This window comes from Gopherus flavomarginatus, assembly GCF_025201925.1.
Source record: "Gopherus flavomarginatus isolate rGopFla2 chromosome 13 unlocalized genomic scaffold, rGopFla2.mat.asm SUPER_13_unloc_2, whole genome shotgun sequence".
Lineage (NCBI taxonomy): Eukaryota > Metazoa > Chordata > Testudines > Testudinidae > Gopherus > Gopherus flavomarginatus.
Genome location: NW_026114610.1, coordinates 2753090 through 2776612, shown reverse-complemented (window position 1 = coordinate 2776612; position 23523 = coordinate 2753090). Strand labels below are relative to the sequence as shown.

The 23523-nt window shown below is 51.1% G+C and overlaps 2 non-coding genes across 2 annotated transcripts; one reads left to right on the top strand and one right to left on the bottom strand.

Annotated features, from left to right (window-relative positions):
- Positions 1 to 9101: 9101 nt before the first annotated feature.
- TRNAI-UAU (transfer RNA isoleucine (anticodon UAU)) lies at positions 9102 to 9195 on the bottom strand. The gene is made up of 2 exons: positions 9158 to 9195; positions 9102 to 9137 (listed from the first exon to the last, which is right to left on the bottom strand). It is a non-coding gene; the product is annotated as a tRNA-Ile (tRNA).
- A 13335-nt stretch (positions 9196 to 22530) lies between these two features.
- On the top strand, positions 22531 to 22718 carry LOC127041372 (U2 spliceosomal RNA). The gene has a single exon (XR_007771656.1). It is a non-coding gene; the product is annotated as a U2 spliceosomal RNA (small nuclear RNA).
- Positions 22719 to 23523: the final 805 nt, after the last annotated feature.

Sequence of the window (23523 nt, the reverse complement as noted above, 5' to 3'; positions counted from 1 at the left end):
TGAGGCTGTGGTTGAGGCACCAAAAACCAGAGGACCCGCAACATACAGGGTGGCTGGCTGATGAGTTTGTGAAGATCTGGTCAGGAGGTGGCAGGGAGGAGTCCCAAAGGAACAGGCCCACAGTGATGCAGAGAGAGTCTCATCCTGGGACCTCCCAAAGAGGTAATAGGGAGAATCCCGTCCCAAGGAGAACACCCAGGGACACGGCTCAGAAAGGCTGCGGCCACAGAACAAGCCAGCTAGAGAGAGAGCGTGTCTTCATCCCTGTCTCAGCTGCTGAGTTCCAGGCTGAGTTGCAGAAAAATCCCTCATTCTGGTGGTAGATTTCGCCACTCGCTACCTCGAGGCGGTGGCCTTGTCCTCTATCAAAGCAGACACTGTGGCAGATGTGCTGCTGACCATTTTCAGCAGGGTGGGGTTCCCCAAGGAAGTCTTAAAGGACCAGGGGTCCAACTTCATGTTGATCCTGCTCCGGTGCTTGTGGGAGAAATGTTGGATCCGGCACAGCCGGGCCTCAGCGTATCACCCCCAGTCCAACGGGCTCGTGGAAAGATTCAACGAGACCCTAAAGATGATGCTAAAAACATTTATGAACCAGCATCCGCAGGACTGGGAGAAGCACTTACCTCACCTGCTGTTTGCATATAGGGAGGTACCCCAGGAATCTACTGGGTTTTCGCCTTTCGAACTGTTATATTGAAGGCAGGTAAGGAGGCCCCCGGACCTGATGAGAGACGAATGGGAGGGGAAGGCCACTCCCGATGGGGAATCAGTGTTGGAGTATGTCCTGACCTTCCGGGAAAGACTTGCCGAGCTCATGGGCCTGGCCAGGGAGAATATGGCCCGAGCCCATAGGAAGCAGAAGGTCTGATATGACCGCACGGTGCGGGCCCGCGCCTTCGCCACCGGGGATCAGGTGACGGTTCTCATCCCCATGAGAAAGAACAAACTTCAGGACCCCGGGAAGGGCCCTTCAAGGTTGTCAAGCAACTAAATGAGATAAACTATGTGGTGGAGCTGTCAAACTGGTCACATCACTGTCGAGTGTACCATGTGAATATGATGAAGCCATATTATGACAGGGGAAATGTGGTGTTGGCCGTGTGTGGACATTGGTAGGAGCAGGGAGATGACGCTTTAATGGATCTATTTCCTGGGACAAAAGCTGGTTCCTCGCTGGAGGCAATTCCCCTCTCTGATCAGCTGACCCCGGCCCAGCACGCTGAGATCACAGGGGTGCTGCATCTGTACCGACAGCTGTTTTCCAACCAGCCTGGACGCACTAATTTGATTGTCCATTGGGTGGAGACCGGGTCACATCCTCCTATAAGATGATCCCGTTTTTGGGTCATCGGGAAAACTGCCGAGGACCTAGAAAGAGAGGTCAGGGACATGCTGGCTTTGGGGGTGATCCAGCCGTCTTCCAGGCCTTGGGCCTCTGCAGTGGTGCTGGTCCCCAAAAGGGATGGGTCGATCCGGTTCTGTGTGGACTATGGAAAGCTCAATGCCATCATTGTATCTGTTGCCTACCCCATGCCCAGGCCTAATGAGCTCCTAGAGAAGCTGGGAGGCGCTCGGTACCTCACCTCCGAGGATCTTACAAAGGGCTACTGGCAAGTGCTGCTGGACGCAGATGCCAGGCTGAAATCGGCCTTTATCACCCCTCTTGGGCTCTAAGAGTTTCTGACCCTGCCTTTCAGCCTCAAGAGAGTGCCAGCCACCTTCCAGCGCCTGGTGGATCAACTACTGAGGGGGATGGAGCATTTTGCCGTGACGTATATTGACAATATCTGCATCTTTAGCCGGCCCTGAGAGGACCACGTGTCCCAGGTTAAACAAGTGCTGAACTGACTCCAGAAGTCTGGGTTAACCGTAAAGGCTGAGAAGTGAAAGGTGGGGATGTCTGAAGTATCTTATCTGGGTCATCGGGTGGGGAGTGGCTGCCTAAAGCAGAAACCAGCCAAGGTGGAGGTGATCAGAGACTGGCCTGCTCCCCAAACCAAAAACCAGGTCCAGGTCTTTATTGGGATTTTGAGGTACTATCGAAGGTTCGTGCCCCACTTTTGAGCCATAGCTGCCCCCATCACTGAGCTGTGCAAGAAGGGGAAGCCAGACAAACTGGTCTGGACCGAGCAGTGCCAGCAGGCTCTCCAGGTGCTGAAGAAGACTCTAGTTAGTGGACCAGTTCTGGCAAACCAAGATTTCGACAAGCCCTTTATGGTGTTCACCGACGCCTCAGACATGGGACTGGGGGCGGTGTTAATGCAGGAGGATGAAAAGTGGGAGAGACACCTCATCGTGTACCTGAGCAAGAAGTTGGTACCGCGATAGCAGAACTACGTGACCATCGAGAAGGAATGCCTGGCCATGGTGTGGGCCCTTAAGAAACTGGAGTCATATGTCTTTGGGCGACACTTCACTGTGTACACCGACCACTCTCCCCGACTTGGCTGCACTAGATGAAAGGAGCCAACGCCAAGCTCCTGAAGTGGAGCCTGCTCCTGCAGGGCTATGACATGGACATGATCCATGTGAAGGGAAGTGCCAACTGATAGCGGACGCGATGTCCCGGAAAGGGGGGCCCTGAACTTCCCCAGGTCACTGGTCAGAGTTACCCCGCTCAGTTCAGTCTCGAAGGGGGGAGAGATTTGATGCAGTAGGGACTCTCTTTGTGGGGGGATGGGAGAGCTGGGGAGGACATTAGGTGAGGGACAGGATTTTTAAGCCTGTAACTTGAGCCAGGTACGGGGAGAGGGTGTCAGCGCCTTTGCCCGTGAAGCTGGACAAAGGAAGCAGCCGGCTGGAGGAGGGGCAGTTCAGTTTCTGTTTTGGGCTGGGTGGTTGGAATTCAGGGTATCCCAAGCTGGGATCCAACTACCCTGAACACCCAGAAGAACTAGATTGAGTGGTCCTGGTTGTGCCTCCAAGCTATGCTGTATCCTCCATTCCTGTGTCGAATAAACCTTCTGCTTTACTGGCTGGCTGAGAGTCACTGGGAGTCCAGGAAGAGGGGTGCAGGACCGGACTACCCCATACTCCGAGACAGGAGTGCTGCTAGGTCGCTGTCTTCCCTCCTTGGCTCTGTGAAGGGACTGGGTAGAGGCCGTTCCAGTGGGGTTGCGGTGCTGGGTTCCCTCCCCGACACTGTGAGGGGACTGGGTAGTGGCCTTTCCAGTGCGGGAGGAGCGCTGCCTCCCCTCCCTGGCTCTGCAAGGGGATTGGGGAGGGGCCAATCCAGCTGGGGCGAGGCGCTGGGTTCCCTCCCCGGCTCTCCGAGGGAACTGGGCAGCGGCCGTTCCTGCGGGGGTGGGGCACTGCCTTCCCTTCCCAGCTCTGCGAGCGGACTGGGGAGTGGACGATTCAGAGGGGGTGTGGCGCTGCCTTCCCTCCCCAGCTCTGTGAGGGGACTGGGTAGAGGCCGTTACTGCGGGGGCGGGGTGCTGGGTTCCCTCCCCGGCTCTCCGAGGGGACTGGGCAGCGGCCGTTCCTGCGGGGGCGGGGCGCTGCCTTCCCTCCATGGCTCTGCGAGGAATCTGGGCAGCGGCCGTTCCTGCAGGGGCAGGGCGCTGCCTTCCCTCTCCAGCTCTGCTAGGGGACTGGAGAGCAGCTGTTCCTGCGGGGGCCGGGCACTGGGTTCCCTCCCCAGCTCTGTGGAGGGACTGGGGAGCAGCTGTTCCAGCGGGGGTCGGGGCGATGCCTTCTGTTGCCGACACAGAGGGTGCCCGAGGCAAGCAACAGTGGTTTGTTGTCCAGAGTGCGAAGCGCCAATGAACACACACCAGGGTGGAGAAGCAAGCAAAGTTTATTGGGATCTCAAAGCAGTGCAAGGAGACGAACGCCTCAAATCATGCACCACTACACAAGCAGCTTTTCCCTTTTTATACGTTTTTTTTTTTCTCTTTCTTCTTTCTTCCCCCACCCTCCTCCTCCTCCTTCCTCCCCCGTAGCAGTTATGTAAGCACAGGTGCATTAAGTAATCTTGGCCGTGGCGGCTCGTTAGTAAGTTTTCCTTCTGTAAGTTATCTTGTCCTTCTGCTAAAGGTGCAAAGGCCTTATCACCACTGCTTTAGATCGGTTTTAGCTGTGCTGCAACTGATAACTTACTGTTACACATTTCATTTCACAGCTGCTAGCTTTCTAGATCAAGTAGAGTTCAGCATTGAGGAGCTTTGGTTCACTAAGGCTTAGATTTATGACTAGTGACACCAACACTGGGGAGCGGCCATTCCTTCGGGGGTGGGGCACTGCCTTCCCTCTCCAGCTCTGCGAGGGGACCGGGAAGCGGCCTTTCCTGCTGGGGCGAGGCTCTGGGTTCCCTCTCTATCTCTGTGAGGGGTGTGGGGAGCAGCCGTTCCTGTGGGAGCTGGGCGCTGGGTTCCCTCCCCAGCCCTGTGAGGGGACAGGGCAGCAGTCATTCCTGCGGGGGGGGGTGCTGATTTCTCTTCCCAGCTCTGCCAGGGGACTGGGGATAGACCGTTCCTGTGGGGGTGGGGTGCTGTGTTCCCTCCCCAGCTCTGCCAGGTTACTGGGGGGCGGCCATTCCAGCAGGGGCCAGGCGCTACCTCCCCACCTCAGCTCTGTGAGGGGACTGGGGAGCGCCCGTTGAAATGGGGGTGGGGCACTTGATTCCCTTCCCAGCTCTGCTAGGAGACTGAGTGTGAAAGTAGAATGAATTATATTGTGAAAATAGAAAGGATTAAAGAAATGCTGTCTGTACCTTTAAGCAAAATTGTTGGAATGCTGCAATCCAGGTGTCAGGAATACAGACAGTAACACAGAACAATTTTAAGGGCAATTGGTGAAGTATTAGCCTTAGATGTGACAGTGTGTGGGGGAGGGGGAGGGGGAGGGTGTGTTCCTTAGGATATAAATGATGGAAAACACAGGGGCAGTGACAGTGAAGCCCCGTGTCTCAGTGTTATGACCCTGTGTGGTGCTGCCGTTCACCTTCCCCTCCTATGGTCTCATCTTTCATTGAATCCAGCATTTTTTCACCTGTCATCATCCCAGAAGTGTCGCACACGACTCACATACAGAGTGTCCCTCTTAGACACTCCGAGGACTGGAACTGATTTCAGCTGCTGGACAGCTCTGCTAGGTTTTTATACATTTGCATAGGAAAATGCTGAGTGTTTAAATTGATTTAAAGCCCCCTGTCCCCATTCAGCGAACTCCTGAACATACTGGAGATGGGTCTGGAAATCCATTTTCATTCGAAAAAGTTTTTCAAGGGAATCACTTGGATTGGAACTAGGAACCTATTATCCTGCAGGGAAACATTCACCCACTGATCTATACTCGCAACAAAGAGTGTCATGTATAGCCCAGAGCAGGAACAGCTTTGAACCTAGGGGTTACTAAACTTTCTCTGTGTACAAACACCACAGCTTACAAACTCCCCACCCCTACTCTGTGTCACCAGAGCACAACAACAACTCTCCTTGGAGCACACACGGCTCCCCAGCTCCCTGCCCGTCAGTCTCTCCAGCGTTGCTCCAATCCCTTAAAGCGGGATCTCAACCTCAATTTACCTAAGGGCCAGTGCCAATCCTCCCAGTGGGCCAATAATGTCACTCATACCACTCAGAACTCACCCTCCAAAACTCTGCCTCTCACTTGCCTAAGGGTCTGGGAGAGAGATGGGGGGAGGAGGTCTAGGGTTCAGGCCCTGGGTTGGGGCTGGGGATTGGGGTGCAGGAGGGGTGCAGGCTCTGGGGGGAGTTTGGGTGCAGAAGGGGTGAGAGGCTGGTCTCTGGGAGGGAGTTTGGGTGGGGGAGAGGTTCTAGGGTGCAGGCTGTGGGATGGAGTTTGGGTGCTGGGTGCAGGCTGTAGGCGAGGGTAGGGGGAATAGGAGGAGGGGTGGGGGTGCAGGATCTGGGAGGGAGATTGGGGTGGGTGGGAGGGGGTGTGTGGAGGGAGGGGGTGAAGGCTCTGGGAGGGAGTCAGGGGTGCGGCACTTACCTGGGGCTCCAAGGTAGGGCAGGCTGGGGGGCCTCTGCATGCTGCTGCCCCCAGGCATCACCCCCACAGCGTCCCATTGGCTGCAGGGGCTTGGAGTGGGGGCACCGCGTAGAGGCACAGCTCTGCCCCCCCTTGCCATGGGGAGAGGCTGGCAGCCACTGGAGCGAGCAGGCAGATGCTGCACTGCTGGGGCCCCTGGAGGGGAGCCCCTAGAGGCAGCAAATGGGGCCAAGGGAGTGACCTGGTCCCAAAAATGCTGAAGCCCCATGGGCAAGACCTGGGAACCAGGACTGCCAGCCAGACAAACACCTTTAAGAGGAGGCGTCCCTCTCCCTGTCAAAAAATGATCTTCCTCCTTTAGTTCAGTGACAGCCTGAAATGTTCCTTATCCCGGCAGAGGCAGAGGATTGAAAGCAGCAGCATCAAACCTCTGTGTAGCTCGCAGGGATGGACATAAACACTCCCTGGTATCTGAACAGATGTTCAGTTTTGCCCTTGGTCAACTATAAGGCGAAAGGGAAAGAAGGTGGTGCCAGATATAAAGAGTGAAACATGACACATCATAGTTATGCCCATGGTGGCTGCAAAATCTTTTTATGTACTTCTTCTTATCATCAGTGTATTGTTTTCTCTGGAGTCTAGGCCTTGACCAAGAAATTTGTACCTTGATAAAATAATCAACTGCCCTTGGTGAAGGCAATGGACTTAACACCCACTGGGGTGTCCCTACACAGGTACAAGTACTAACAACAGTAGCTACCTTTTAGCCATAGTTTTTAATCAGGGCAAATAATTGAAACAAACCCCGTTAAATCATTTCTCAGCCCGAGTCCTTCACCCACATTCCCTAGAGCATTCGACCACCATGTGGACGTTTCATTTCTCTCCTCAATTTTATACAGAGACACAATTTCCTTTGCACAAATCCATGAGCAGCAAAACCTCCCTATGTCTCTGGTCTGAGCCAGGGCATTCGATTCCAGTGAACACTTCTCTCCTGCCATGGTGATGGGCAGACAGAGGGGTTGTGGCACCTGCATCCCTGCCAGGGAGATATTGGCTCGGCTCTTTCTTTCTGCTGCTGTTGTTCATCCATGAAACATCGAGGGTGAAATGCAAGGCTGAGCTCATGCACCAGCTCCCGGAAATATTTCAGTGCCCCAGAGAAATCCTGCCCCGGCTATTGGAACGATGTGCTGGAGATTTGACTAGGAAAGGGACTGTCTGAATTGTCAGAGTGGGGAATGAACAACATTCTACAGCAATGTCGTTCACACAAACACACTCTCATCCTGCTCCAGCCGGAAGGGAAATGGGCAGAAATTCTCGCTGTTCGGCCAAGGACACACGTACACTGATGCGCAGCCATGAGTGTGCTGGGGAAGCTGGTCTGAGCAAACAATGGGAATGACAATTCAGTGAGAACAGAATCATCATGTAGTGAAACAAATGTATGTTAAGTAGTTGTGGCCAAGTGGTTAAGGTGATAGATCACAAATCCATTGTGGTTTCCTGGCACAGGTTCAAATTCTGACAACTGCAGTGTTGTTGTTGTTATTATTGCACCCTTAGTGCCTGAGCATCCACAGTGTGAACTGGCGCCAGATCTAGTTTCACTCTATCTACACTTAAAACACTGCTGTGGCGCTGCTATAGCTCTCTGGAGCAGACAGTGACTGGAGGGGTTTTCCCATCCCTGTAATAGCTACGTTGACAGAACAGTTCTTTCTTTTCTTTAGCACTATCTAACCAGGGCTTAGGTCACCTTAACTCTATGGGTTGCGAGGGAGATCACACCCTGAGAGACGTCGCTCTGCCAGTTAAGTGCCCAGTGTACACCAGCCCTTAGATTCCTCTTGGTATTTCAAGGCAGGCACTGACCTGTGAGAGGAAAACATCAGATCACAAACACAGAGACTGAATTCCCCACATTTAATCTTGCTGCACTTTCCAGAAAGTCATAAAATTCAATTCATTCTTACTAGGACAGAGAAAAAATAAGTGACACTAAGTTTTTGGCTTGGTTACATAAAATTAAGTGTTTAATTAATATAGTAAAACTCTGTACTGATTCCTCTAACACCACAGCGTGAAATAGGAACAGAGACAAATCTTGTCAGTGACGACTAATTTTGCAAATGATCTTCCCATTATTAATTGCCATGCTGCCCCCATTGGAGGTCTGGGCATCTCCAGTGTCATAGCTCTGCATTCACCTTCCCCTTAGAATTGTTCTCAGACATTCGCCTTCCTCTGTAGCATGGGGCACGGGGGTCACTTGCTGGAGGATGAATCTATGAATCTATTCCCAAATTTGGAAAATTGTGCAGTTCAGAATGTGAATAGTGACCCCGTCTCCTTCCTGCGCCTGCTCTACATTGTTCCCCAGCAGCTTCTCCCCCTGCAGAGTAACCCCAGCTCTGCAATGCAGCCGCCCAGGGTTCAGCAAGGGCCCCTGGCAAGGACAGTGGGTGCAGCTAACAGCCCGGTGTGCCTGGCAGTGAGGCAGTTTAAAAAAGCAACACTCCCCCAGAAGTACAGAGACTGAATTCCCCAACTTTAACATCATGACCCCCTGTAGAAAGCCACACGTGCCAGTTGTATTTTCACAGGGAGATGCAAAAATCAAGTGACACCCATTTTTAAATTGAGTAAATAAAGTTGAGGAGATAGTTATTAACCTCACAATAAAAAGGCTCATTTCCCAAACAATCCTCAAAATGTTATCAATTCCCACCCTTCCTCCATAGCAGCTCTGTGCAGTGTAATTGTTCTGCAGGCAGCTTCCCATTAAATGCTGTTGTGGGATATTCCCCGGCCTGGAAATTTATGAACAACAGAATTTGAAGCGCAAACCTGGCTCCCTGCACCAGGTGGGATTTGAGTGTTTTGTCCCTGTCACTTAGTGTTTGTCAATAGTACAGACGCCATGGGCAGGACTCCAGGCTCTGCTGGAGGGATCCTGGCACAGGGGCTGGTGGGGGAGAAAGGATTGTAGATTCTGACATGCACTCTGGAGAAGAGCTAATAAGTGAAGGGGCATTTTTAACTTCTTCCCTGCCTCAGTGTCCCCTGGGCTGGAATTGTACATTCCACAGGGCCAAATGAGGGGGTGATGCCATTTGGTTAATGAAAACCAGTGCTCCAGGTGAGGTTTGAACTCACAACCTCAGCATAGCTCCTCTCAGCACTGCCCTATAAGTACTGTGCGCTAACCAATTGTGCCACTGGAGCACCTGTTAATTGCCATTCTCCCTAGGTTGATAAATGCAAGGAGTGACCCCAAAACATTCTCAGTGGAGTTGAGAGCAGGTAGCGACAAGCGTTGTACTTGGTGGAGTGGATTCTTCTTAAGGCTTCCAGGCACCATTTGACCCTTTTGTTCGTCCCGTGTAATAACAGAGCTCATTAAGACTCACTGTAGAGTCTTGCTGCAGACCAACAGATCTGAAATCACTGATCACCAGGTCTAAGCATTAGTCCTGCTTTGGGACAGCGTCTCTCATCCAACAAACTACTCAGTCTGCGCTAGAAGTGAGGCTCCCTCACTAACAGCTGAAATCAGGGAGAGTTGCATGAAGTGCAGGGCCCCAGGGGTGCCTGAACAGGGGAAAACAACACCCCAGAACTTTTAAAAATGGGAGAGCTCTGCCTTGCCACTTTGTAATGACCATAAGGGCTAGTGAAGGGGGAGGGGGGGAGAGCAGTGAGCAGGAGGTGGGGCCTTGGGGGGAAGGGGTGGTGCAGGGGCGTGGCCTCAAGGGGAAGGGATGGAGCTACTGTTCGGGCTCTGGTGGCCACTACTTTTAGGGAGCCTGTTCCACTCCTGGTGGGACCACAAGACGTCCCAGAGCAGAGAGGGGCCAGCAGAGCAGTGACAGGGAGGAACGGCAAGTGGCCGGCAATGTGGCCAGACAGTGGAGGGAGAAAGGGGCTTTCCCCCCAGGAGGTAAGAGGTGAACTCTGGGTTTTCACTGACCCAGAGCAGCAGCTGTGGGTGAGGTGCTGTGAAGGGAGGGGAACATCCACAGAGCTTTTGGTGTCTGGATTTAAGAGCCGGAGGCAAAAGGCCACTGCACAGAGGGCTGTGGGTGGGTGTTCTGCTCATAGTGTTGTGTTATGAATCCTCATTGTGATGTTTTCCCAAGTTAATACAAGGTGAGTTTCCTCCTTTTTCTTAAAGTTTCTTTTCTACACTCAGTGCTTGTAGGTGGGGAAAATGTCACCTCTTAGAGGCACCCAGTGGCCAGGGCTAGTTTTCGCAGGTTACTGGGTGGGAGATTAAGCAGATTGTGTGTTGTATTGTTGAAGAGGAGCCCTAAGCACCCAGACAGGGAATTGTAACTTCAACCTTCAGAGTAAGAGGCAGAAGTGCTGCCAGCTGAGCTAACCAGGCCGCCTAAACATATTAACCCCTTTCACTGCAAGAGCAAACACCGGGTACTTCTGTGCTTCTCAGCAGCTGGGAAAGAGCCTCTTGGGGGAAATCGTCCCCTCCTCTTGCCCCACCCTCAGTTGCTCTGTGGCTTTTAAGCCTTCCCTTGGAGCTGTCAGCACCAGCTGCCTCTGCTCTAGGTGCCCAGAGGACGAGAGGTGTACTGGGGTCCAGCCTGAGACTCTTCCTCCCTCCTGCCTATCCATGACTATTAAACCTGGGCAAGAGGAAGAGGGTGGCAACTGGGCTGTCGACGTGCTCTCTTTCACATAAATCAGTGTAACTCCTGGCCTATCCCTGCAGAAAGGTGTGCCTCATCTGCGTCTGGTGTGAGCTCAGATCAGAGGAATTGGAGGCTACCTCCTGCCCTCCACTGGTTCCACTATGGAGAGACATGTCCTCTAAACCGACCTCACTACAATCCTGCACCAGGGAGTGGTCATCATAGAAGAGTTTCCTCTGACAGTTGGGAAAATGGGACCAGCGGTTCTCAGGCCGTCTGACACAATTAAAATCCACCCCCTACACCAAACACTGTGTAGTCCAGAGGAAGGGAGCCAGTTCCTTTCACACCTTAACTGGGGACCAAAGACACTAATCTAGCAGTAACAAGTGCCATGGAGCACTGCAAATGTGAAGAACAAGACTCCAACCTCATCATTCTTCCCTGGCCAGGAGGGCCAGAAAGACAGGCCCTTCCTCCAACCACCCTCTACCCATCAAGCCACCCTAAAGCTGTTAATGTGCATTTCCTGAATGGACACCATGTCCAAGTCCAGCTTCTCCAAGTCACTGGACATCCTACAATCTCCTCCTGGGCCCTCCAATCCCTGCCACCTTCCACGTGGACACTTTTACAGATGCTCCTTCCCCAGTACTGCCCTCGCTCAGCTGTGGAGAGGAGCTTTTGTCCCCAGTCCCTGCCCCCTCTGGCACCATCTCCGAGGGCCACCCTGCCTCATTCTCTTCCCACCATATTGGGTCAACCAATAAGTCACATGGGAAATACAGCTCCTATCTCTGATTTTAAAAGGTCAGGTGGGCCAACTGGGGCAGAAGTCCATGCTCCATTGTCTTGCTGGGGATCTCAAAATCAGGGATTCACCTCAGGTAAAGGTGCTGCTGCGTTCCCAGAAAACAAGCCACCTCCACACAAAGAAAGATAAAAGGGCTGTTAAAGCCAGGGATTGAACCAGGTACCTTTAGATTTTCATGCTAATGCTTGCTCAACTGAGCTACTTTGGCACCTGCATACTGCTTTTTCAGCCTGCTGCTTCTCTGTCTGGGATGTTTTTATCGGTCATGGCCATGGCACACAAAAAGGACGTCATTGTGAGTGGCCCACGAAGACAAGACTCGCTTTTGCCTGCCATGCTCAGCTTGACTTGCTTCCTCACACCATTGCTGCCTTAGTTCCCGGGTTGACCTGGTGGCAGAAGGGGACTGGGGGCCAGTGATGCGGGGAGGAAGTTGAGCTGGACCATGAGCTAGACTAGACCCTGACAGTAAGAGTCTGGCCACCACTTGCTGCCCCACCTTGTTGTCCTGGCTTCCCCCAGTGGATGTCATTTAGGAAGGGAAGTGGGGCTTCTACCTCCCCTCCCCGATTTTCACATCACAGAGGAGCACACACAGGAAAACAAATGGCTGCTCCATACTTCTCCCATGAGAGGAACCAGACGACCTTAGCTGTGGTGAGTAAGAAGTGTCTGTTGGCTGACAGGGCCTGTCCTCGAGGAGCTGGAACAGCAGCTGACACCTCCCCCTCGGCTCCAGGCTGTGGGAAATGCTCATTGCCTGGCTGCATGGGCGGATGCTGCTCCGTGCTCTGGAAAGCATCTGTATTGATCTGTCAACCCCCCATCTTCACTGAGCCAGTCTGGTAAGGTCCCAAGTGCCCCCTCCGGCCTGGCAGCTGAGAGTCTGTGCAGACATCAACCCCCCTGCCAGCCCCAGAGCCAGCAGAAGCGCCAGCCCCCCCAGCACCACAGGGGCACTCAATGCACTTCCTGTGGGGAAATGGCTCCTTGGCGTCCAGCTGCTAGAGTGAGAGCCAGGAGAGAGCAGTGTCTGGCTCACCGTGGGGGAGAGAAGAGACCTGATGAGAGCTGATCTTCAGTCTCCCCCGCAATGCTGGTCAGTTTTCTTGCCACTGTAATAGTCAGTGCTTCCCTTCAGGGCTGGCCCTAGAGGGGTGCAGGACCTGGGACAAATCCCCCCCTTTCTGCCCTTCCCCACTCCAACCCTTCCCCCAAGGCCCACCCCTTCCTGCCCTGCATCTTCCTGCTCCATTCCTCTCCCTCCTCTTCCTGCACCCCACTGAACAGCTGACCACTGGCAGGGGGAGGTGCTGAAGGGGAAGAGCAGGAGCTTGTCCACAAGGCCCGAAGCAGGGGCAGAGCTGGCTGCCAGTGGGTGCTGAGCACCATTTTTCCCCCCCTGTTGGTTCTGCAGCCCCATAGCACCCCTGCATTCACTGACTCAGCTCCTTTCGTGCTCTAAAGAGAGGAGCAGAACCAGGTGACTGGCAGAGACTTCAGGTGCTGAGAGTTTGCCTGACACCTCAGGGATACAGTGTGAGGTGGTGTCCTAGGCATCTCTATGAAAGGAGCAGAGCAGGATTTACTTGGGGTGGGGAGAGAATTGAGAGCATCAGTTTGTATAAAGGTATTGCGTGGGTGAAAGGCTGTGAGCAGGATTCAATCCTACAGAGAGGAATACTATTGGATTTATCAATTCTAACACTTTAACCACTCAGCCATCAGCATAATAAGGTTTCAGTACCACAGAATAAATAATCACGATGAACTGGTCAATAATCACAATGCCCAGGCCTGAAGATTTCCCACAGCAAACCTGGCTCCCAAAGCACAGGGGGGATTTGAGGTTAGTTCTCTTTGCTTAGCCATGTGCAGTTGCACAGAGAGCACCTTCAAAAGTCTCCCCTCCCACAGAGCGGGAATGGGAAATGATTCTCAACTTGAAGCCTGATGTGAATGTGAATGTCTGGACCAAGGGGCCAGGGACTGGCCTTTGCTAGAGAAACCACTGTCAAGTTTTAGCCAATTAGGACAAGTCAGCAAATAAAAACAACCTCAGGTATCAGTAACTGCTACAGGTTGCAAATTCCTACATGCAGCAGTTTCTGGCACTACACCTGTGCAGCTCTGCTCCCTGATCTTCTTGGGCTCCTGCTCTCTCCTTAGCTTCGCCCCACTCTGGCCCAGACAGTTGCAGCTCACACAGAGGATGGGACTCTCTCATTTGATTGCTTGGCCTATCAGTCCGGCTAACTTTGAGCTTTGGCCTCTCCCCATTGCCCCGGGGTCTGTCAGTCTCAGGGTCCTGATTTCCCATTGGCCCTTCCCCCTTCTATTGGGACTGGGAACTAGCCAACCAACCCGCCCCCCACCAAGTTTTAATAAAGGGCCAAGAGCAGGCCCATTACACAAACCAGCCCTGTGAGGGTCACCGATGGGCAGAGAAGGCCACATAAGCTGGTCCCATGATGTAACACTCAGCAACCAGGATTCTGAATCCGGCAATCTGAGTTCAAATCTCAGTCAGACCTTGTGCTGGTTTGCAGTAAAGCCCTGGAGCTCAAAGTGCTCCTCTTTCCTGTCTCCAGTTGTACAAGAGTGAGTCTTTTCCCTGCTGCTGGGTGACTCACACCCGCTGGAGCCAGGTCTCTGGTCAGGATGGCTGCAGTGGGTTGGGGTTCCAGAACTTGCTACCCTGGCTACTGCTGTCTGCAGTCCTGCAGTTTGACTTAATGGTTGTGATTCTTGCTGCTTCACCTAATGCCCACAAGTTTGGCCATTGTGCTTCCCACCACACTTTTCCTCTGGCCCACGTGGCGCTTGAAGAAAGGAGTGCCTGGGCTGGGATTAATAGTCAGGCCTTGGCAGGAGGGAGGAAGAGTCCCAGGCTGGAGCCCCACACACCTTCCCTCCTCCAGGCACTTAGAGCAGAGGCAGCACAGCTCTGTTCGCTGCATACCTCAGCAGAATAGGTGAGTTCATGTAAATACAGTCTGGTCCCAAAGCCTCGCCCTAACCCTGGCTCATCACTAGCTGTCAGGGGAGAGCTCATTCATACCTTGCTTGCAAATCATAATGCACCAACATTGTTAGCAAACACAACAGCTGGGTGATGAAACCAGTCTTTGTCCAGACTTTTAAAAAAACCTGTTATACTTTCTCAGGTACAAGTATTTTTCATACGTTGTATCTGCTTTTAAAGTGTGTGTTAACGTTTCAATTTCCATTCAAATTTGCAACCAATGACAAAATTGGCAGTGCTGTATGTAACTACCTTAACACCTGGGAGTGGGGAAGTGTTAGGGAAATTCGGGGAAGGGGGTGCACAGCCCCCTGGCTGGGGGGCGTATAGGGAATGCCCAGTTTCACTGAATTGAGTTTCCTACTGCAGCACCTCAGTAGGTTATTCAGAGAGGAGCTGCAGTGTCTAGGCAGTGGGATGCCTGTGCCTGTGCCTTTAAGAGCCCAGCCCTGGGAAGCCCATGCTGAGACGTGCTGCCTGTGGGAGGGGAAATAAAAAAGCCCCTCTGCTCCCCCATCCTATTTTTGCAAACACTGTAGTTGCAGCCCCCCAGGGTTACTGTTACCCTCTTCCCGTGCCTGTGCTGGGGTTTAACCCTCAGGCAGCGCCTCATCCCTGGGCTTAACTCTGGCTCCTTTCCCCCCTTTCTGATTTTGCTCTTCAGTCCCTCTCCTAACTCTGCCTCCAACTGCTTGATACTCCTGACCAGTCAATTCCCCCCTGCCCCGTTCAGAGCCTGGCCACCCCTTCTCCTCTGATTTGCCATCCTTTGCCCCTTTTTAATCCCTGTAAAAAGTAGGGGGTGCTGGGTCCCATTCTGGCGGGGGGGAAGAGCTTGATGCCTGGCCCCTGCCTGCCCAATGCTCAAAGTGCCCCACAATCTTGCGGATGTTTGCTGAGTGCTGCAGGGTCACCTGCAGGACGGAGAGGGACATGGTTAGGAAGTGATGCAGCCAAGGATGCCTCACCCAACACTGAGATGCAGCCATCTCTGAGGTGGGTTGCATAAGTCAGCAAATTAATTTGGAACAGGAAATGCACTGAAAGGACTGAGGCAACTGCAGGAGAAAAGCAGAAAACGCAGGAGCCCTGGATCCCAGCCCTGCCCTTCCCCCGTATTTCCATATGACTCCATCCAACAGCTGCCTCCCCCACAATTGCAGGGCAGTGCCATGGAGCACACCGAGGCCTGCCTGTTTGCAGAGGACAGCTGATATCAGTGCCCCGGGTGGAGAGAGATGATGCTAAGGGAGAAGCAGGCAGCAGACAGTCCCCGCAACAAGGAAGAAATGCTAGGGGGTGCTATGCTGCAAGGAGTGAGGGGGGTTGGCAGGGAATGGGTGGTGTGTCTGTCTCTTCCCCCCACAATTCCTCCCCAGCCCTACCCTGGCCCAGGCTAATCCCAGCCTAGCTACCAGGGTTACATTTGGCCTGTATTTCCCAGTTGCTGGTGGCATGGGAGCTGAGGAGCATGAACCTCTACTCCTCCTTCCCCAGACACAGTTGCATGGGAACTGACCAAAGGAGCCTGCAGCACTGCTGCCTAGAGGAAACTGAGTCACCAGCCAGTGACAGACACATCATGGCTCTCCTCATCCTCATCCTCTTTTCCATATACAACCTGGCCAGGGGAAGGGGGGTAAACTCAGGGCAGTTGCATAGTCAACCAGAGGATGTTGTGAAGGCCAAGACTATAACAGGGTTCAAAAAAGAACTAGATAAGTTTATGGTGGATAGATCCATCAAGGGCTCTTAGCCTGGGTGGCAGGGATGGTGCCTGTAGCCTCTGTTTGCCAGAAGCTGGGAATGGGCAATAGGGGATGGATCACTTGATGAGTCCCTGCTCTGTTCATTCCCTCTGGGGCACCTGGCACTGGCCACTGTCAGAAGACAGGAGGATACTGGGCTAGATGGACTTTGTGTCTGAACCAGTCTGGCCGTTCTTATGTCTCCCTTGGAGCAGCAGTGACACCTCGTGGTCATTCAGGGTAATGCACAGAAGGTGTTTTCCTTGGCGCAGCAGTGACACGCAGTGGTCAGGTGGCGTAATGCACAGCGTGTGTCTGCCTTCTAGGAGCAGTGACACCCACGGACCAGTCACGATAAGGCACATAGTGTGTTTCCCACCAATCTGGGTAATGCACAGAGCATGTTTCCCATGGAGCAGCAGTGACACCCAGTGACCAGCAGGGGTGGCATCAGCCTCTTCCCATTTGATGGGGGACTGAGGTGGGCTACACAAAAAAATTGGGGGGCTGGGCCCCTCATCACCTGGCCCCACTCTTCATGGGGGCTATACCTCTGCTCCTTCTCAGTTAAAGACCAGGCTCATCTCCTCGCCAGGGTTGACAGCAATACAACCTTTATTAAAATCAAATAGCAAACAGAGCTTACTCTAAAAAAAAAATCTAAATCTGTCCAAGTTTTAGTATTAAATTCAAAATCCTCTTAAAGATCCCATCAGAAACCAAAACCTAAATGAAAAATTGAAACCAAAAACAATGCTTAATTTAAAACCCAAACATTAAGAAAAACTTTGTTTGTAAAAATAAAAACTAACAAATGCCATAAATTAATTATTTCAAAAATTTTATCAAAAAAGTGTGCTACAGCAGGATGATAAAATAATATAAAATAAAAAGCCCGACCACTAAAACCTCCTATAAAGGAACTGAATCCTTGAATACTAGCCAAATCTGTAAAATATGTAGAACTATGTCAAAACTGGTATTGCAGGTCAGCCATTCCATCCAGCAAATGGCAATGAAAAGCTCCACTCCAACTAAAAAAAAAAATTCCTAAACCAATAAATCAAAACAGTCACAGCCTAAAAAAAACCTACACAGAAGCAAAATTAAACCTGTACCAACATTGGAACAAACGATGTAAATTTCTAATTCTAACTTCTTGTTTCTCCCAGGAGGAAAGTGTTTTGCACCCCAGTAACCAGGCTGTTACTACAGATTTTTTCCAATGCCACCTACTGGTGCGCAGAGGGAATTGACCGAGTGATCTCCCTGCTAATTTAACTACCACCTTGTTCTCTGGCAGCAGCTCCATTGACGAGCTGGGGAGTGATCTGACCGTGGCAACACCCTATTTGCATATTAAAAGCCGGTGAGTACGTTTGGGGTGGGGACCCACATGCGAAGGGATGTGAACAAATTGGGGAGTCCAGCGGCAGGCAACAAAAATGGTTAGGGGGCTGGGGCACATGATTTATGAGGAGAGGCTGAGGGAACTGGGGTTATTTAGTCTGCAGAAGAGAAGAGTGACGGGGGATTTGATAGCAGCCTTCCTGAAGGGGGGTTCTGAAGAGGATGGAGCTCGGCTGTTCTCAGTGGTGGCAGATGACAGAACAAGGAGCAATGGTCTCAAGTTGCAATGGGGGACATCTAGGTTGGTTGGATATTAGGAAACACTATTTCACTAGGAGAGTGATGAAGCACTGGAATGAGTTACCTAGGGAGGTGATGGAATAGCCATCCTTAGAGGTTTTTTAAGGTCAGGCTTGAGAAAGCTTTGGCTGGGATGATTTAGTTGGTGTTGGTCCTGCTTTGAGCAGGGAGTTGGACTAGATGACCTCCTGAGATCTCTTCCAACCCTGATATTCTATGATTTACAAATGGGCCCTGAGCAGTGTTCTCTTTAATTTGTTTTGTCCATGTGTGGAATTAAATGTTTTAGGTGTGCCAATATAGAGGTGATGTGTGGTGGGATGTGGCTCAGGGGTTTGGACTGTGGGAGGGGGCTCAGGACTGGGGCAGAGGGTTGGTTTGTGGGAGGGTGAGGGCTCTGGCTGGGGGTGTGGGCACAGGGGGCTTGGGATGAGGGGTTCAGGATACAGGAGGGGACTAAGGGCTGGGTGTAGCCTATAGGACTAACCTGCTTGCTTGCATATATATATCTTTTCTTAGAGTTTAAGTATTTGGCTTATTGTAAAAGGTTTATAGATTTATATGAAAGTAAGTTTGGCTGTAATGCACAGGATCTACTACAGGCCATATCCTGTATGTTAAGCTAAGGCAAAGTTAGCATATCTATATTATGACCTTTTACTCAGAAAGCAAAGTTGACCTTTATCTTGTTACTTAAATAGATAAGTACCCACGCCTGCCTAAGACCTTTACCTAGACCAATCGACAATGGAGAATGGCATGGGGGGGGGGGTTCAGTCTTGTACCCACAGACTTAATAGGTACACCACAAGGGAACTTCTGTGTGTATGCACATATCATCAATATGCACAAACATACTAGCCTGTGAAGTAAGCGTACCCTAATGTTTTGCGGGTGAGGAATGAAATGTGGGCATAGGAGGAAGGATTTCTGGCACTTGTGCCCTATAAAAGAGGTGACCCACCTCACTAGAGCACTTCACTCTATCATTCTGACTTCCCTCCTCCACTTTCTTTCTCTGTAATATCTATCTACTATCAGTAGGCTCTACTTGGTCTTCTTAACCTTTAAGTTTCAAGGGAACTAGGCTAAGTTCGGTTTCCCAAAGTTTTTAGTCTTTGTTTATTAGGTTTTGATTTTAAGTTTAACTTAGTCAAGTAAACCCTACGTAACATTCGCTTTTTCTAAGCACTGCATCTTTCACTCAAGAATTGAGAAACCTGAACTGCAAGGCTGGTCCTGTGTCTCTTACCGCCAGATTATCAGGGAAGGGTGTGAGTATATTAACCAAAACTTTGTTGCATAGAATGTCATATGTATCTTCTGAATAGCAGTAATGCAACTGTAACTTTGTACCTCTGCTTATTTTACCATTTACTTACTATTTCACTGATTTTAATAAAAAGGTCTTTAAGGCTATAATCTGTCTCAGTGTGAGTTTCCTGTCATATCCCCAAGGGTCCTTTGTAAATTCTGTGGCGCCTGATTCGGGATAAGAACTTTCATCTTCTGGTCAAACAGATTGGCAAGCCTAAAACCCATATTAATAATATTGATAATTAATTAGTATTCATATTACTAATTAAATTAAATACAATTAAAATTAAACTAATACATTAAATTTCCACCATATTATCCTAATTAATATTATTAGTATACCCTAAATCAAGCGACATGGGGCAGAGAGTTGGGGTGCAGGGGGATAAGGGCACTGGCTCTGGGGGTGCAGCTCCAGGGTGGGGTTGGAATGAGAGGTTCAGGATGCAGGAGAAGGCTCAGGGTTAGGGCAGAGGGTTGGGCTGAGGGGGATGAGGGCTCAGGTTGGGGGAGCAGGTTCTGGGGTGAGGCCAGGGAAGAGGGGATTGAGGTACGAGAGGGGAGTCAGGCTAGGGCAGAGGGTTGTGGTGGGGGAGTGAGGGGTTGGGGTGCCAGCTGCCCCAGGGCTGCAGTGGGGAGAGAGGACTTCTCCCATCCCCCTCTCACCAGAGCAGCTAGGGGCCAGGTGAGAGGCACCTCTCCCCCCGTGCAGAAGCTCCGGTGGGCCTGGATGGAGGGAGGGGCTCCTCTGGAGGGCCTCAGCTGGGCCAGGCTGGGCCATGGACTCCTCTCTCCCACAGCTCTGGTGTGCCTGGGCTGGGACAGGGGAGGGGCTCCTCTCCCAGCCTGCACTGCCCTTGAGAGCCTGCTGCATGGCTGCGCAGCTTACAGGGAACTGAGGTCTTAAACCCAGAAAGTTTGATATCCACTGGTCTCATCTGGAGATGGCTCCTTTCTGAGCTCCCTGCAGTGCCCAGCTCAGAGAGGAGCGGCTAGCTGGAAGGCTGGTGGAGAGGAGCGGCTAGCAGGAAGGCTGGCGGAGAGGAGCGCTAGCTGGATGGCTGGTGGAGAGGAGCAGCTAGCTGGAAGGCTGGCGGAGAGGAGCAGCTAGCAGGAAGGCTGGTGGAGAGGAGCGGCTAGCTGGATGGCTGGCGGAGAAGAGCAGCCGGTGGTGGAGACTGCAGCAGAACCCCATGGAGAGGTGTGGCAATCAGCCATCAACACAAGCAGCAGAACATATAAGATGCCTCCCCATGCCTCCCCCCGGTTCCACTCAGGCTGGGAGGTAAAGTCTGCAGATAAACTTCTGAACTCTGGGGCTGCACTGACCAAGGACAGAAACTGTGGGTGGGGTGACTGTTGGGTTGCTGGACTTAAGACCCTGAGGGGAAAAAGACACGACAAACTTAATTGGGGTGGATCTTTTGCTCATGATTTTTGTTATGGAGCCTGTTTGTGGTGTTTCCCCACATAACGCCACATTGGTTCCCTCCTTTATTAAAAGGCTTTTGCTACACTCAGACTCTGCGCTTGCGAGAGGGGAAGTATTGCCTCTTAGAGGCACCCAGGGGGTGGTGTATAATTGTCCCGAGTCAGCGGGTGGAGGCTCAAGCCAGTTTTGCATTGTGTTATTGAAACAGAACCCCTAGATACTGACCCCGGCACTTGTTGCTGCCAACTCTGATGGGCAGAAGGGTTCCATTTTGGGGGGCTCGTCCGTGATCCCTGGGTCAGTATCCCTGTCAAGCACCTGTTGAGCAATCCACTACATTGGGAAACTATCGTGTTTATATTTTGAGGAAATGACTGTTTGTATAATGGCTAATATGTCAGGTTTGTTGGATCCTGGCTCAACAGCCTCTAGCTCAGGAGCCGCAGCCTCAGCCAACGATTGGGCAAAAGCACTGGGGAAAACATTGGAAAAGGTTGTGCTGTCCCATGCTACATCAGACTCTTGTTGTATGTTCAGGTTATTTGCTGGTGAAGAGGAGTTTGAATCCTGGTTAGAGCACACCACTGAAATGGTGCAGGAATGGGCCATACCCGATGCAGATGCCCAATGCAGAAAAGCACAGATGTGTACTAGAGAGTCTTATGGGCCCAGCATTAGATGCGATTTGCCCCCTGAAGCTCATTGACCCTGGGGTCAGTGTGAAAGACTGCCTAGAGGCTCTTGATCACATGTTTGGGAGCATAGAGGGCTCTGAAGACAGCTACTGTAAGTTCCTTAATTCCCAACAGCTAAGGGGCGAGAAGGCTTCCGCCTATATACCGAGGCTGGAGAGATTGCTTCTGAGAGCTGTCATGAGGTGAGCAGTGACTGCTGAGCAGATGGATCAGACAAGACTGGCTCAGATTGTAAGAGGAACTCAGTATCAGAACCAGATTTTACTTCATCTCCGGCTAAGAGAACAACAGTAACATTCCCCAAGAAATGAGCCATCACTGAGAAATTTCGAGACTACTTATATGGTGCTCAGTTTCAAGTATGGACAGAGAACAGAGAACAATCCACTGACTTACGTGTTAACAAGGGCTAAGCTGGATGCTACAGGGCAGAGATTGGTGGCCACTTTTGCTAGCTGTGACTTCAGCATTCAATGCCAATGAGATGGTATAATACAGAGTGTGATTTGTGGGAACCACAAATCCTTGGCTGGGGAGAGGATGTAAGCAGGGTCAGTTTGAACTCTACTCTGACATCTGTTGGTGATCTGTTGTAAAGGACTTTTGGGGCTGATGTAATTTGCATGGTCACATCCACCCTGCATTGCATGATTGCTTGTCCAAATCATGACTTCAGCTGCTGTGGGATCCCTAGTCTCTTTGTTATTAGGGCAGGAGCAATAAAGTGTAGTTATAGTGGTTATATGAATGAAGGACAGCAGAAAGGTACTTGGCATTTCATGATTGATGGACTAACCGTAGCCTAAATCATTCTTGCTAGACAAGGCTCATGAGTTCTAAAGCATAGTGAATTGAAAGGCTGGCCAATCTATCTCTCTCATTTTCTACTTTAGAAACCTGCTATTTACCCCTTTCAGTTGTAAAAATAGACTATTGATTCCTAGTTTTTCTTTCCTATCTGCTGAAAGGTTACTGATCCAGGAGAAGGAGGGGTTTGAGCTTTCTGGAATAGCTCTTGACTGTGAGTTGCAATCTTAGACCAGACTGTTGAGAAGCAGGGCACAGCCCCAGAATCAGTGGTAGGTTCCAGACTTAGATTTTACCAAGTGTCAGATTCTGGAGGATGTGCCTTTTATGATTTTTTAAACCAAAACTTGCTATTTGGGGATAATTTAAATGTTCTGTGCAAAGGACTAGGAGTCTTTTTATTAACCTGTATTTTAGATCTAATTAACATTCTCTGGAATCCAAGTTTTACATCGGTTCTTATCACTTTAAGAACTGATACTTCCTCTATCTCAGGACTAGCTATGAAACTGATTTTTTGAAAGCGGGAGATGGAACAGCAGCTTCCCGCACCCACTGCACTCAGCGCCCTGTTATTGTGGCACTGAACCTCCAGGAACGGTGGCCCTCCCTTTGGGGAGAATATCGTGGTTGAAGAGCAGCGAAGAAAAGTGGTGGTGTCTGTCTTAACATTTGCTTTGTACTAGGAGTATGGTTCGAGTCATTTGTAACTCTTTCATCAGTTACGTCTCATACATAACTTCATACATACCCAGCCCTCTGCTTGACTCCTTCATCCCCCCACCACCACCCGCAACCCTAGCCCTGACTCTTGCACCCCCACCCATACCCAGCACCCCCTCTGCCCTGACACCTACACCCCCTCACATACCCAGCCCTGATTCCAGCCCTCTGCGTCCTGGCCGCCAGCCCCGCACAGCCCACTGCTGGTCTGGGGTTCTGGCTGAGAGCCCTTGCCAGCCGGGGTCCAGGCCGCAGGCCCCGCTCAGCCCGCTGCCGGCCTAGGTGAACAGAACCCCAGACCAGCAGCAGGCTGAGCGGGCCAGCAGCATGAGATCAACATTTTAATTTCATTTTAAATGAAGCTTCTTAAACATTTGAAAACCCTGTTTATTTTACAATACAACACTATTTTAGTTATATAATATATAGACTTATAGAGAGAGACCTTCTAAAAAACGTTAACATGTATTATCGGCACACAAAACCTTACATTAGAGTGAATAACTGAAGACTCGGCACACCGCTTCTGAAAGGTTGCCGACCCCTGAGCTAATGTTACTTAGGGTTCATTTGACTATGTTCAACCTAAAATCAAAACCTAATAAACAAAGAATAAAAACTTAGGGAAACCGAACTTAGGCTAGTTCCCTTGAAACTTAAAGTTTAAGAACAAGTACAGCCTACTGATAGTAG